This window comes from Silurus aristotelis (genome assembly GCF_946808225.1).
Source record: "Silurus aristotelis genome assembly, chromosome: 3".
NCBI classification, from domain to species: domain Eukaryota; kingdom Metazoa; phylum Chordata; class Actinopteri; order Siluriformes; family Siluridae; genus Silurus; species Silurus aristotelis.
The window spans coordinates 2,715,977-2,729,190 of NC_139576.1; the positions used below are offsets into that span (position 1 = coordinate 2,715,977).

The following is a 13,214-nucleotide window of genomic DNA, read 5'->3' on the forward strand; positions in this document are numbered from 1 at the left end:
AGTTAAGGTGAATGGTGTTAATTTGTCCCTGATGAGCAGCCATGGCGACTGTGGCAAGGAAAAACTCCCTTAGATGTTATGAGAAAGAAACCTTGAGAGGAACCAGACTCAAAAGGGGAACCCATCCTCATATGGGTGACATCAAGAGTTTGATCATAAATCTTTCAACACAGAACACTGGAGAGTGAGAACTAACATGAGTACTGGAGTATAAGTTTATAAGTGATGTTCTTTATGCAGTCTTATACAGTCTATATGGTTAGTAGCTCCTAGTTTTATAAACTCAGCATTTGTGATCATCACAGATCCAGCATCAGCTTCTCCATGCCAGAGCCTTTAAACACTCCAGGAGGTCCAATGTCAAACTCCACACATGTAGCGGGATCCAAACGGCACTGGTACATCTCTAGATGGTTCGGGATGTTTGCGAGTTTGGCATCTACTTCTTCAAAGGTCCGTAATCATCACGAGGTGGGAGGTGACTGGAGCTGGCCAAACCTCAGGGTGTCTCGGGATGGGGAGAGAAAGAGAAGAAAGAGAAGAGAGAAGTGGAGAGGAATTAGCGTAGCTGCTGTTTATGATATTAACAGCACAAGTTGATAATGTGCATGTGATCAGATGTTCTGGAGCACAAGGTTATGATGTGATGTGTGTGATGTGTGTTATGTGTAGGCTTTGCTAAAAAGATATGTTTTTAATCTACACTTAAACTGGGAGAGTGTATCTGAACCCCGAACACTGTCAGAAAGACTATTCCAGAGTTTAGGAGCTAAATGTGAAAATGCTCTACCACCTTTAGTGGACTTTGCTATTCTAGGAACTACTAGAAGCCCAGAGTTTTGAGATCTCAGGGAGAGTGGCGGATTGTAGCGTGTTAAAAGACTGGATAGATACATAGGAGCCAAACCATTTAGTGCTTTATAAGTGAGAAGTAATAGTTTGTAGTCTATTCGAAACTTAACCGGAAGCCAATGTAGGGACGATAGGATTGGGGTTATGTGATCATATTTTCTTGACCTTGTGAGAACTCTGGCTGCTGCATTCTGGACTAACTGAAGCTTGTTTATTAATTTTTGTTTATGAACTAGTGGTTACAGAACATCCGTCTAAATGCAGGTTGAGATGCTGGAGCTTCTGTATACTAGTTTTTGGGCCGATGAGCAAAATCTCAGTCTTATCAGAATTTAAAAGTAGAACGTTATGGGTCATCCAATCTCTTATTTCCTTAACACACTCAGTTATCCGGTTAATTGAGCTGTATCGCCTGGTTTAGATGAGATATATAGCTGAGTATCATCAGCATAACAATGGAAGCTAATTCCATGCCTTCTAATAATATTTCCTAACGGAAGCATGTATATTGTGAAGAGCAGGGGTCCTAGAACTGAACCTTGCGGCACGCCATAATTTACTTGCATTAGCCTGGATAGCTCTCCATTTAAATCTATGAAATGGTAACGATCGGACAGGTAGGATTTAAACCAGCTTAATGCCTGTCCCTGAATGCCGATGTAATTTTGTAAGCGATCTAGGAGGAGATCATGGTCTATAGTGTCGAATGCAGCACTAAGATCTAGTAGAACCAACAGCGAGATGAAGCCTTGGTCTGAAGCTAAAAACAGGTCATTAGTGATTTTAACTAGAGCAGTTTCTGTGCTATGATGGGGCCTAAAACCTGACTGAAACTCTTCAAAGATATTGTTCTCCTGCAAGTGGTTACATAACTGGGCAGCGACAATCTTTTCTAAAATCTTAGACATAAATGGGAGATTTGAAATTGGTCTGTAATTCGATAGCGTGTTTGGATCCAGATTAGGTTTTTTAATGAGGGGCTTAATAACTGCTAACTTGAGGGATTTAGGGACATGTCCTAACGATAGTGAAGAGTTAATAATATTCAGAAGAGGTTCACCAGTTGTATATAACACTTCCTTCAGTAATTTAGTAGGAATGGGATCTAACTGACATGTTGTCGATTTAGCTTTGGCAATACCATTATACAGCTCTTCCTCTCCTATACATGTAAAACAGTGAAGTTGTGGAGTTGAAGGTAACACTGTCTCAGGAGATGGTGTCAGAGGTTGAACTGCCACAATTGTTTTTCTAATGTTATCTATTTTTTCAGTGAAGAAGTCCTCACTACTAAACTGTGATGGAACACAATTTTCAGAGCCCTGATTTGTAGTTAGTTTAGCTACAGTACTGAAAAGGAACCTGGGATTGTTTTTGCTGTTTTCTATGAGTTTGCTCAGGTGTTCAGCTCTAGCAGCTTTTAGCGCCTGTCTGTAGCTGAGCATACTGTCTTTATACGCAATTCTAAATACCTCCAATTTAGTTTTCCTCCATTTTCTCTCCAGATTACGTGCTGTTCTCTTGAGGGCATGCGTATGACCATTATACCAAGGTGCAGGTGCTTGTTCTCTAACCTTTTTTAACCGGATGGGGGCAACGGTGTCTAATGTGCTAGTAAAGATAAGGTTTATGTTGTTAGTTATTTCATTAAGATTATTAGCAGTTATGGGTTTAGTGAGAAATTAAGATAAATCAGGCAGGTTATTTATTAATCTGTCCTTAGTGGTTGGAACAATAGTCCTACCAGGTCGATAACGTGGTGCAACATGGCTAATCTGCTCTACCGGTAGTGTGTACAGTATAAGGTAATGGTCTGTAATGTCATCACTCTGAGGTAAAATATTGATATCAGTGACGTCTGCTCCGTGGGATATTATTAAGTCTAGTGTGTGGTTAAAACGGTGGGTTGGTCTGGTGACGTTTTGTTTAACCCCAAAAGAGTTTAATAAGTCAACAAATGATAATCCTAGAGCATCGTTTACATCATCTACATGAATATTAAAATCTCCTAAAGCAGCACTTTATCAAAATTGATCAAGAGATCGGATAGAAAAGAAGCAAACTCTTGAAGAAAATCAGCATAGGGTCCTGGGGGTCTCTACACGGTGACCAGAGCGAGTTTTCTATGAATGTCTAAAAGTACAACTTTAAGAACGAGCACTTCAAATGATTTAAAGCTGAATCCTAATCTCTGACTAACATTAAGAGAGGCACTATAAATGGTTGCTACACCTCCCCCACGACCAGTCTGACGGGGCTCATGCTTATAAACATATCCTGACAGTGTCGACTCGTTTAGACCCATATCATCACCTGGTTTAATCCAGGTCTCAGTGAGACAGAGTGCTGAGAGATTATTATCTGTGATCATCTCATTTACAATCAGTGCTTTGGGTGCAAGTGATCTAATGTTTAAAAGACCAAACTTTAGAACTTTGTTGTGTTTGTTTATCTGGCATTTTTCAGTTTTAACTGCAATAAGATTATTTCTGGATCTTGTGTATTTAATTCTTGGTTTTACTACCCGAGGAATAGATACGGTTTCTATAAACTGGGCTGTGTGTGAACTTGTAACTATTTGGTCTGTAGTATGCGTGTTCTTATAGTTGAAGATTTCCTGATGTCTTACCAGTCAGATGGTGTGAAGTATCCTAGAGATGTTATCTGCTAGCACTGCTGCTCCAACTCTGCTGGGGTGCAGGCCATCAGGGCGGAAGAACCTAGGACGCTCCCAGAAACAGTTCCAGTTATTAACAAAGAGAAGTTTATGTTCTCGACACCATGACTGTAACCATTCATTTAGAGCTAAAAGTCTACTAAACTTCTTAGCCCCTCGCTGGTAAGTGGGAAGAGGTCCTGACACTATGATCCTCGTTGTGGGCGATGTGCTGCGTACCGTCTCCACCAGGATCCTGAAGTCCCTCTTTAAGATCTCCGTTTGCCTCAGCCTGGTGTTGTTCGTTCCGGCATGAAGAACAACCGCTCCGAAGTTCTCCTTCAGGATCACGGGTACCTGCGCAGCGACATCGAGAACACGAGCACCAGGAAAACAGCGAGTGTGCACCTTACTGTTAGCTCCGGTAGCGCGGACATGCCGGACGATGGAATCTCCGAGAATCACAGTGTCGCGTTCCGTCTAGCGGAGAGGATCGAAGCGGTTCTCGGTCGAGATCTCGAAGGCCCGTAGTGGTGGGTGTTGCATCTTTGCCGGAGTTGTAGGTGCGCTGGGTCTGGGCAGAGAAACGCGCGGAGTTGAGGTGCTGAGAGCGTTGGGTTCAACCCGGGAATTTACCTGGGACGAGTGCGCGTCCGCCCGGGATGTTTCCAGCGCGCTTTCCGCTCTCGCAGCCGGGCATGCTTTACATGCAGCTCGCGAATCTGTTTATCCAAAGCCACCGTTTGCAAATTGAACGAGTCCTCACCTGTGCTTAAAGTCAGACACACAGCCGGCATAGTGCTCATAATCACGAACAGAGTTAATATACACAAATATGATAAAGTGAGAGACAATAAATATAGTGGTAGTCGAGTTTAACTGACTACAGGCACAAGTCAGGAAGACAAAAACAATTTAGGATTATTAAAAGAGAAAAACACAAACAAACAAATACAAACACGGAACTCGCGGCAAACAAGTCAAACACAGGAAGCTACGTCACCGGAAGTCCAGCGTTAAGTATTATATTATTTATTTTTCCTCTCTTCTCCACTGCAAAGCAAAACATGCTCCTGAGATTCTTATGCTCTTCTTCTTCTTGAAGGTCTCATTATTAAGAAACCAACTCATTAATTGGACTGCAATTAATATGAGCAGTTTTACTACGATGTGTTAGAACTACAATTGCCACAAACAATTTTACATGCAACCCTCAATCAGGAATCTACTAAACACCACAACAAAACAGAACCTATAATGAACTTCTTGGTTACACAGTTGAGCTTTTTGACCACATGCTGCATAATTCATTTATTGTGGCAGGATTTGGTGTCATCAAGTTGCAGATAGGTTTAATTTTGAGCCTGGTTTCTGTCCAGGTTTTTTTCTCATCAGTGTTGACTCTGGCTCGCTCATTAGGAAAAAAAAAAAATTTTGGTAATATATTTATAAATGTAAAATGTAATCTATCTATCCATCTATTCAATCTAGTAGTTTTTTAGACCTGCTTTGTGACAATGTAAAAATGTAATTAAAACAAAGGAATTAAACCCAAGGACATGTAGAGTATTAAAATATAATATTTGAAAATCTGTCTCAAAATAATGTGTTGTTTTCTTTCTGCAAGTGTCATGCGGGAAACGGAGGCGGAAGCAGAAGTAACAGTAAACAAAGTTTATTCACACCAAAAGGCAAAGCCAACACAAATACTTGCTGAGATAGGGTTTATCCGGTGGAGCTCTCAACAGGGCTTACGGGCTTACGTTGCCCTTAGATGAGCTCTGGGACGAGACGTCGTCGTCAGAGGAGCTCGGAGGCGTGGCTTCGGCCGGAGAAGAGCTTGGTGGCGTGGCTTCCCTTCTGGGGGACTGTGAGGTGAGACGTCGCCTTCGGGGAGACTGTGGGGCAAGCCGTCGCCTTCGGGGAGACTGTGGGGCGAGCCATCGCCTTCGGGGAGACTGTGGGGCGGGCCGTCGCCTTCGGGGAGACTGTGGGGCGAGCCGTCGCCTTACTTTCGCAGCCAGGCGGCGGTTTGACGTCCTTTTCGCAGCCAGGAGGCGGTTCGACGTCCCCTTCGCGGCCAGGTGGCGGTTTGACGTCCATTTCTCGGCCAGGCGGCGGTTCAACGTCTCTTTCGCCGTCCTGGAGCGGAGCAGGGCTCTCAGGGAGACTCTGGAGTGGAGCAGAGCTGGCCTGGAGACCTTGTAGCAGAACTGAGCTCGCCTGGAGACCTTGGAGTGGAACTGTGCTCCCCTGGAGGTCCTGGAGTGGAGTGCTGCTCCCCTGGAGGTCCTGGAGCTAAGAAGTGCTCTCAGGGACACGCTGGAGCAGAGAAGAGCTCTCGGGGATTTTCTGGGGCGGAAAGGAGCTCTCGGGGACTCTCTGGTGCGGAGCCAAGCTCTCCTGGGGACTCTGGGGCGGAGCCGAGCTTTCTGGGATGCTCTGGAGCAGAGAGGAGCTCTCCATGGAGACCTGGAACGGGATGGAGCTCTCCTGGAAGTTCTGGAGCAGAGCGGAGCTCTCAGGGAAACCCTGGTGCGGAACGGAGCTCTCCGGGACACTCTGGAGTGGAGCGGAGCTCTCGGAAGAGGGGGAGAGATAGTGAAGATTGGCCGTGACCATCCCGAGCGCCCTTGTGAGGAGCCAGACAAAACAGGCGCAAGAGCCGAATTCGCCAACAGTCGCGAGAAATGTGGAGCGCAATCTTTGCTCTTTCTGTTGGGGAGAAGGACAAATTCGACTCCACGTATCCAACAACGCTCTGTAAAAATCTGCCCCACTCTGCCGTTTTGCCGGAGAAGCGAGCTGGGAATCCCGTAACGTCATCAAGGGGGCGAGCATGATTGAGCATGATCCTCGTGACACGGTAGTGGATTTCCGGGTTTTCCTGGAAATGGAGCTTGGCTGCCGCTTCATCACGGCGTAGGGAGTGACTCCTCGGCGCTGAGGTAGCAATGGAGGAACATAACCTCGGAAGCGCGTGCAAGAAGAACAGCAGCGGGAAGATCGGGGTAATCCAAGGTGCGCTTCGGAAAGGAAGAACCCTAACCCTAACCCTAACCCTAACCCTGTCCTGCATCATTAATAAACAAGCTTCAGTTATTTCAGAATGCGGCAGCAAGAGTTCTTACAAGGTCAAGAAAAAATGATCACATAACCCCAATCTTATCATCCCTACACAGACCCCTCCCCAGCTATGTGAAACTGTGTGTGGTTTTTGCACATTTTTTTTTTCTCTTTTACTTAGACCACGAAGTTGAGCCGATATTTCTATTCTTATGTGTATGTGGAAACTAGCTGGCAAATATAGGAAGTTTTTTGATTTGATGATTCAACAAAAATTTATTAAACAAAAGCCAGAAAAACAAAAGAGAATACACACCCACATAATGTATGAAGGACAGGCATAAATGTGTAATGAATAACCATAAAATCTTCATTACAAAATTTAGTAGAAAAACAGAAAACCTGTAAAAACTGACAGTAAGCCAAGCTGATAATGGCTGACACTGCAAAATAATCAGACCAAAGCTATGCAGTAACTATACTTAAATATCAACTTCCCTGTACAATCATTAATTAGCCTGAAATCCAGTGCCACTAACTCCCATTATGTACAGTACTTTCAACAGACCATTACACATTTTCCATATGAGTATTTAATCAAAAATACAGCAAGAATGGAGTATATGATTGTGCAATTGAGAATGAGTTATGAAATCTGATATTATTCTGCCCTGACAGTAAGCTCTTCACTGTTCCCCTTTCAGGAACTTGAGCTGTGTTGAAACGCTTTGAGGATGCGCCTGAGTGTTAATGTTCTGAAGTAATATGTGTAATCAGTCAAACATTATACACTGGCCGTCACCGGCGAGGTGACGTCACAACCAGGACATATAAAACGCACATGGAGTGAAGCCGGCACATGTGACATGTGTTGTACTTGTCAATCGTTGTCTCTAATCCTGCGGACTATAGAGGGCGGTTACACGATTCAGTTTGCGTCCTCTCCTCCCCGTTTCAACGCGATGTGTCCTACCCTGGTGGGACCCGAGCAGGCTCTGGTCCTGGAACGAGAAGTGCGCACACTTTTGGGGAAAGGGGCCATCAAGGTGGTTTCCCCCCTCGGTTCGAGAGTCAGGCTTCTACAGCCCATACTTTGTCGTTCCGAAGAAGGATGGCGGGCTGCGTCCCATTCTAGATCTTCGCTCCTTGAACCGCTCTCTCAGGAGGCTCAGGTTCAGGATGCTCACCCTCAAGGGGGTCGTTTTTGGGTGTAGTGTGGGACGCAACCAGGATGCAGGCACGGTTGTCGCCTGCTCAGGTTGAGGTCATCCTCACCGCTGTCAGGAGAGTGTGGGAAGGCCAGCCGCTCACTATGAAGCAGTTTCAGAGGCTGCTGGGTCTCATGGCAGCAGCGTCCAGCATAATTCAGCATAACGCTAACAACGGACGCTTCCCTCACGGGGTGGGGAGCGGTCATGAGTGGCCACTCCGCCCAAGGTCTGTGGAGCGGCCCACGTCTCTCGTGGCACATAAATTGCCTGGAGATGATGGCAGTGTTTTTGGGGTTAAAGCACTATCTCCCGGACCTGAGAGATCGCCATGTATTGGTCCGCACGGACAATACTGCGGTGGTCTTGTACATCAACCACCAAGGGGGTCTCCGATCTTGCCCCTTGTACAAGCTAGCGCGAGCGGTCCTCTTGTGGTCTCGGGACATGCTCCTGGTTTACCCCCGCCCAGAGTTGTGGAGGCTGTGGCCCCTGAAGGGGCACAGTTCGTAGCGGCTGTTCTCTCTACTGAGGTAGTATAAACCGTTCTCCACTCCAAAACTCCCTCCATAGGGAGATTGTATGCCGCACAATGGCGACTGTTCACGTCTTGGTGCGATGGCCTAGAACCTGTTAACTGCCCAAACGGTTCGGTTCTGGAGTTTTTACAGTAACAGATTGCCGCAGGGTTAACCCCTTCAACCCTGAAGGTTTAGGTGTCCGCCATCGCGGCATATGGCACCCCGCCTGCAGGGCAGTCGCTGGGTGGGCACCCACTGGTGACACATTTTCTCCCGGGACGTGACCCAGAGTGCCTGTCTGGGATCTGGCAGTTGTGCTGATAACTCTACCTGAGCCCCCCTTCGAGCTATTAGCCGATGTGGCCCTTAGGTTTCTGTCTATTAAGACCACCTTTCTCTTGGCGATTTCCTCCCTGAAGAGGATCAGGGATCTGCAGGCTCTGTCCGTGGCCCTGTCTCGCCCGAAGTTTGCCTCTGGCATTGCCAGAGTGTTTCTCTATCCGAAACCTGGGTACGTACCTAAGGTGCCTTCGGCTCCCTCATGTCCTGTCGTGTTGCAGGCATTCTGCCCTCCTCGATTTACAGCCAACAGGAGCGTCAGAACCGAGTGCGAGCACTGGACACTTACCTCCGCAGGACAAGTCCGTAGAGGAAGTTGGAGCAGCTGCTTTCCTGCTATGGCCCTAACAGGAAAGGTTTCCCAGCCAATAAGCAGACTTTGAGCAGATGGGTAGTGGATGCGATTGTGTCGGCTCACGAGTGCTCTGAGCTTACTCCACCCGGAGTGTGGCGACCTCTACGGCCTGGTCCGCTGGAGTGTCACTTCAGGACATCTGTGACGCTGCGGGTTGGTCCACCCCGCTGACCTTTGTCAGGTTCTATGACCTTGACCTCAGAGCCACCCTGGGCTCCTTTGTCCTACGTATTGGTGCCGAGGCCTTCACTCTCTAGGCAGGGTCTGGTTAGTGTGGCGTGATTGGACACTCGTTCCCATAGCTCGAGTTTCTGAAGGGGAACGTCTCTAGGTAACAACCGTAACCCTAGTTCCCAGAGGGAACGAGACGCTGCGTCTCCGTGCCACACTCCCTGCATCCGTGCGGCGCTTACCTTCTCTCGAAGGAGCTAGCGTCTTGTCCATCTCCCAGCCATTTGTAGCTTCCTGTTTACGCGACGTCGCCTGCTGATGACGTCATGTCCCAAACACCTTTTGTTCAGATTACACACTTGGTTCAGAGCGTGGTCACGCAGGGGCATTCCCATAGCGTTTCGACGCAGCACCTCGTTCCCTCGGGGAACTAGGGTTACGGTCATAACCTGAAGAGGTTCTTTAGCAAAACGGTTTAGAAAGCTTAACTTTATACCATACAGATTGTTTTAGATATTAATATATTACAGTATTTCATGTGGAGCAGAATATTATACTGCTCATCAGTATAAATATTTCAACTGCACATTTATTTTAAGAGTAAGGTTTTTATGAAAAAATCTTATACATATTTAATAGAAGTATCGGTATCGATATCAACAATACGTGTCTAAAAAATATTTGGTATCAGATAGAAAAAATAATTATTGGTACTGCCTGTTCCTAGTTTTGTCACTACATTCATGCAGGTTGAGATTTTACTTTTTTTTTGTGCTTCAGACCAGGGCTATAAAGGTTGATTACATATATAATATATATATTTTTTTTTTTTCAAAGTTTAAACTCGTTGTCCTTATAAAGTTAATTTTGCCTTGTTGAATAAAATTACAATTAGCACAGAGTGGGAGCTGACCATGGCAATGCAGACGGCCTCTCCTGGAGATATTCACTCTGGTCCCAGAACCCAGTAACAGTAGGTTTGCAGCTGAGGGGGGTACTGTGATGACAGGACTCTGTCATGCAACCGGTGCAACACACTCTAAAGATGCCAGTTCAGCACCAGTTTTTTGAAAAGCAAAAAGCAAATAACAGGTGGGAGGGCCAACGAAACCCAGACATGGCGGCAACTGATCAGGAGCATGGCTGCTCCTCACCATCCTTGAAAGCCTAACGCATATAAAATATGGAATTAGGATCAGTGATGTGTTTGACCGAAAATTTCATTTTCATTTTAACTGCCATCTTCAGGAAATGCAATGGGTTTGGTGTTTTGTTTCAAGCTGGGGGGGCAGGGGTCATTTAGTGATCACTTAGAGATTGTCAAGAACCACAAATTCCTTATTTGTTTTGTTACCTATATGTACTGAAAAGTACACAAATATGTTGCAGTGTTGTAGCTTAACTGGGATTTTCAGCATTTGATAAACATAGTGATTCAAACATTTTAAGAGTTATTTATTAGTAATTATTATAATTAATATTATTAAAGTAAATCTTATGACCCCACTATTGTTTTTACAATAGTACACAGAACACATATCAAATGTTTCAATTGTGGAAATGTACCATTTAAGGGAAAACATAACAGTGAATTTTAATTTAAATTTGAATTGAGATTTTGATGGCCACAACATGTCTCAAAAAATGTGGGACAGAATCATGTTTACCATTTGGGAACCAGTGGCTAGAATTTTGGAAGAATAAAATTGTCCTATTGTTGTCTGATACAGAATTCTACCTGTTCAACAGTTCTAAGTCTTCTCTAGAGTATTTATTTTTTTGCTTTATATGTCAAATGTTTTTAAATGGTGAACTGTCTAAACCAGGCCAGGTTAACAGCCAGACCCTTCAAAATCATACTGTTGTAATAGATGCAGTATGCCGTTTAGCATTGTTTTGCTAAAACATGAAAAGCTTACCTGAAAAAAATGGAAGGAAGCATGTTTTTTCTCTAAAACTTTTATTTTCCTTTCAGCAATTAATGGTGCCTTTCTACAGTATATGTGCAAGCTGCTTATTCCATTCACACTAATGCACTTCCACACCATCAGTCTTACGGCATTTCGTGATATAGTCACAAAAGTGAATCTATTAAGTAGTGTTCATTGACACAATTCTTCCTCTTTATTTGTGTCACATAGCAAAGGAGGCTGAGGGTCATGGTTAATGCTGACAGGAAGGGCAAATATAATCTTTTTTTCCCGTTTTTATCAGAGAATAAATATAGATAAAGATTACAGTTATACTGTAATAAATGTGTGTCTCTATTTAATGCATTCTCCTTAATTAACCAGGAGAATATATTTACTTTATTTTGACATGAAGGAACCATTGACTATAGTTTATAATAGTGAGTAGTTACATAATATTAAGCAATAAAAATAAGAATAAAATCTCCTTAAATGTTGAGTAATGGAGCTTGAAGATTAAAAAATCAATAACAAATAATAAAAAAAAAACAGTATAGTGTCTGTGGAATCCAGTGGCAGAAAGAAACTTCCGGCTGAGGCACCAAAAAATACATCTAACTGAAATACATTACTCAAAAACACGAACCAATAGATTCAATTTAATGACTATATCAAACAATGCTGTAAGACTGGGCTTTCAGAACCCAGGCAGTGTTTTCTATTACAGGATCTGGTCTGTTTTTAATGCAGTGCTGCAGGAGGGCCTGGAGATTTTTACCTTTATTAAATTAAAGTTCATATTCTTCAATGATTTTATATAATGTAGATGATGAGATGAATAAAGTCTTCACAAACATTAATCTGAAACTGTTCCACAATTTGTAGAAATAGGGTCTTTGTGGACTTTCTATGAGAATGTTGATGGAGTAGTAGCGAGAAGGTCAGAAGCAGTTGCAATGTGTGTGTTTGTGGATTTAGAGAAAGCGTACGACAGGGTGGAGAGAGAGGAGTCGTGGTATTGTATGAGGAAGTCAGGTGTGTCAGAGAAGCATGTGAGGGTGGTGCAGGACATGAATGGGGACAGTGTGACAGCAGTAAAGTGTGCAGTAGAAACGACAGACTGGTTCAAGGTGGAGGTTGGACTGCATCAAGGATTGGCTCTGAGCCCTTTCCTGTTTGCAGTGGTGATGGACAGGTTAAAGGACGAGGTCAGACAGGAGTCTCTATGGACTATGATGTTTGTGGATGATATTGTTATGTGTGGTGAGAGTAGGGAGCAGGTTGAGAAGAGTCTGGAGAGGTGGAGGTACACGCTGGAGAGAAGGGGAATTAAAAGTCAGTAGGAGTAAGACAGAGTACATGTGTGTGAATGAGAGGGAGGGCAGTGGAGTGCTGCGGTTACAGGGAGAAGAGGTGGAGAAGGTGGAGGAGTTCAGGTACCTGGGGTCAACAGTGCAAAGTAATGGAGAGTGTGTTAGAGAAGTGAAGAAAAGAGTGCAGGCAGGGTGGAGTGGGTGGAGTGACAGGAGTGATTTGTGATAGTAGAGTATCTGTGAGAGTGAAAGGGATGATGGACAGGATTAGAAATTAGTTTTTTTAGAGGGGCGGCGCATGTAGGACGTTTTGAAGACAAAGTGAGAGAGGCGCGATTGAGATGGTTTGGACATGTGCAGAGGGTGCAAATGGAGTATATCGAAAGGAGAAGGGATGTGAGAAGAGGAAGTAGAAGATGAAGGGTTTTTGTAGATTGCTGAACTTCTGCCCACCCTTCCATCTAAGATAATCTGCCTCTCTAAAATACACTTTTGATACCCAGTCCTGTTACTGACATGTTGCCAATTATCATAATTAGTTAAAAAATAATGTTCCTCCAGCTGTTTCTGTTTTTGTACCACTTACTTTTTCAGCTTTTTTTTGCCCTGACTCACCTTTTTTGAGACGTGTTACAGCCTTAGTTTTCCTCAGTTTAAACATGTGCTAGGTTTTTTTATGTTCTGTTGTGAATAAAAAATGCGTTTATAAAATGTGTAAATTATTTCTTTCTGTTTTAATTTGCATTTTTACCGTGTTTTTTGGACTTGTGGTTGAAAATGGTTTTGTAAAAATCTAAGGACAGGAAGTTAATGCAACTGCTAC

At 44.2% G+C, this 13,214-nt stretch overlaps 1 protein-coding gene across 4 annotated transcripts in view; it reads left to right on the forward strand.

Annotated features, from left to right (window-relative positions):
* LOC310723321 (uncharacterized protein) overlaps positions 1-13,214 on the forward strand; it is a 487,719-nt gene that overhangs the window by 321,864 nt on the left and 152,641 nt on the right. The gene's annotated exons all lie outside the window — the stretch shown is intronic.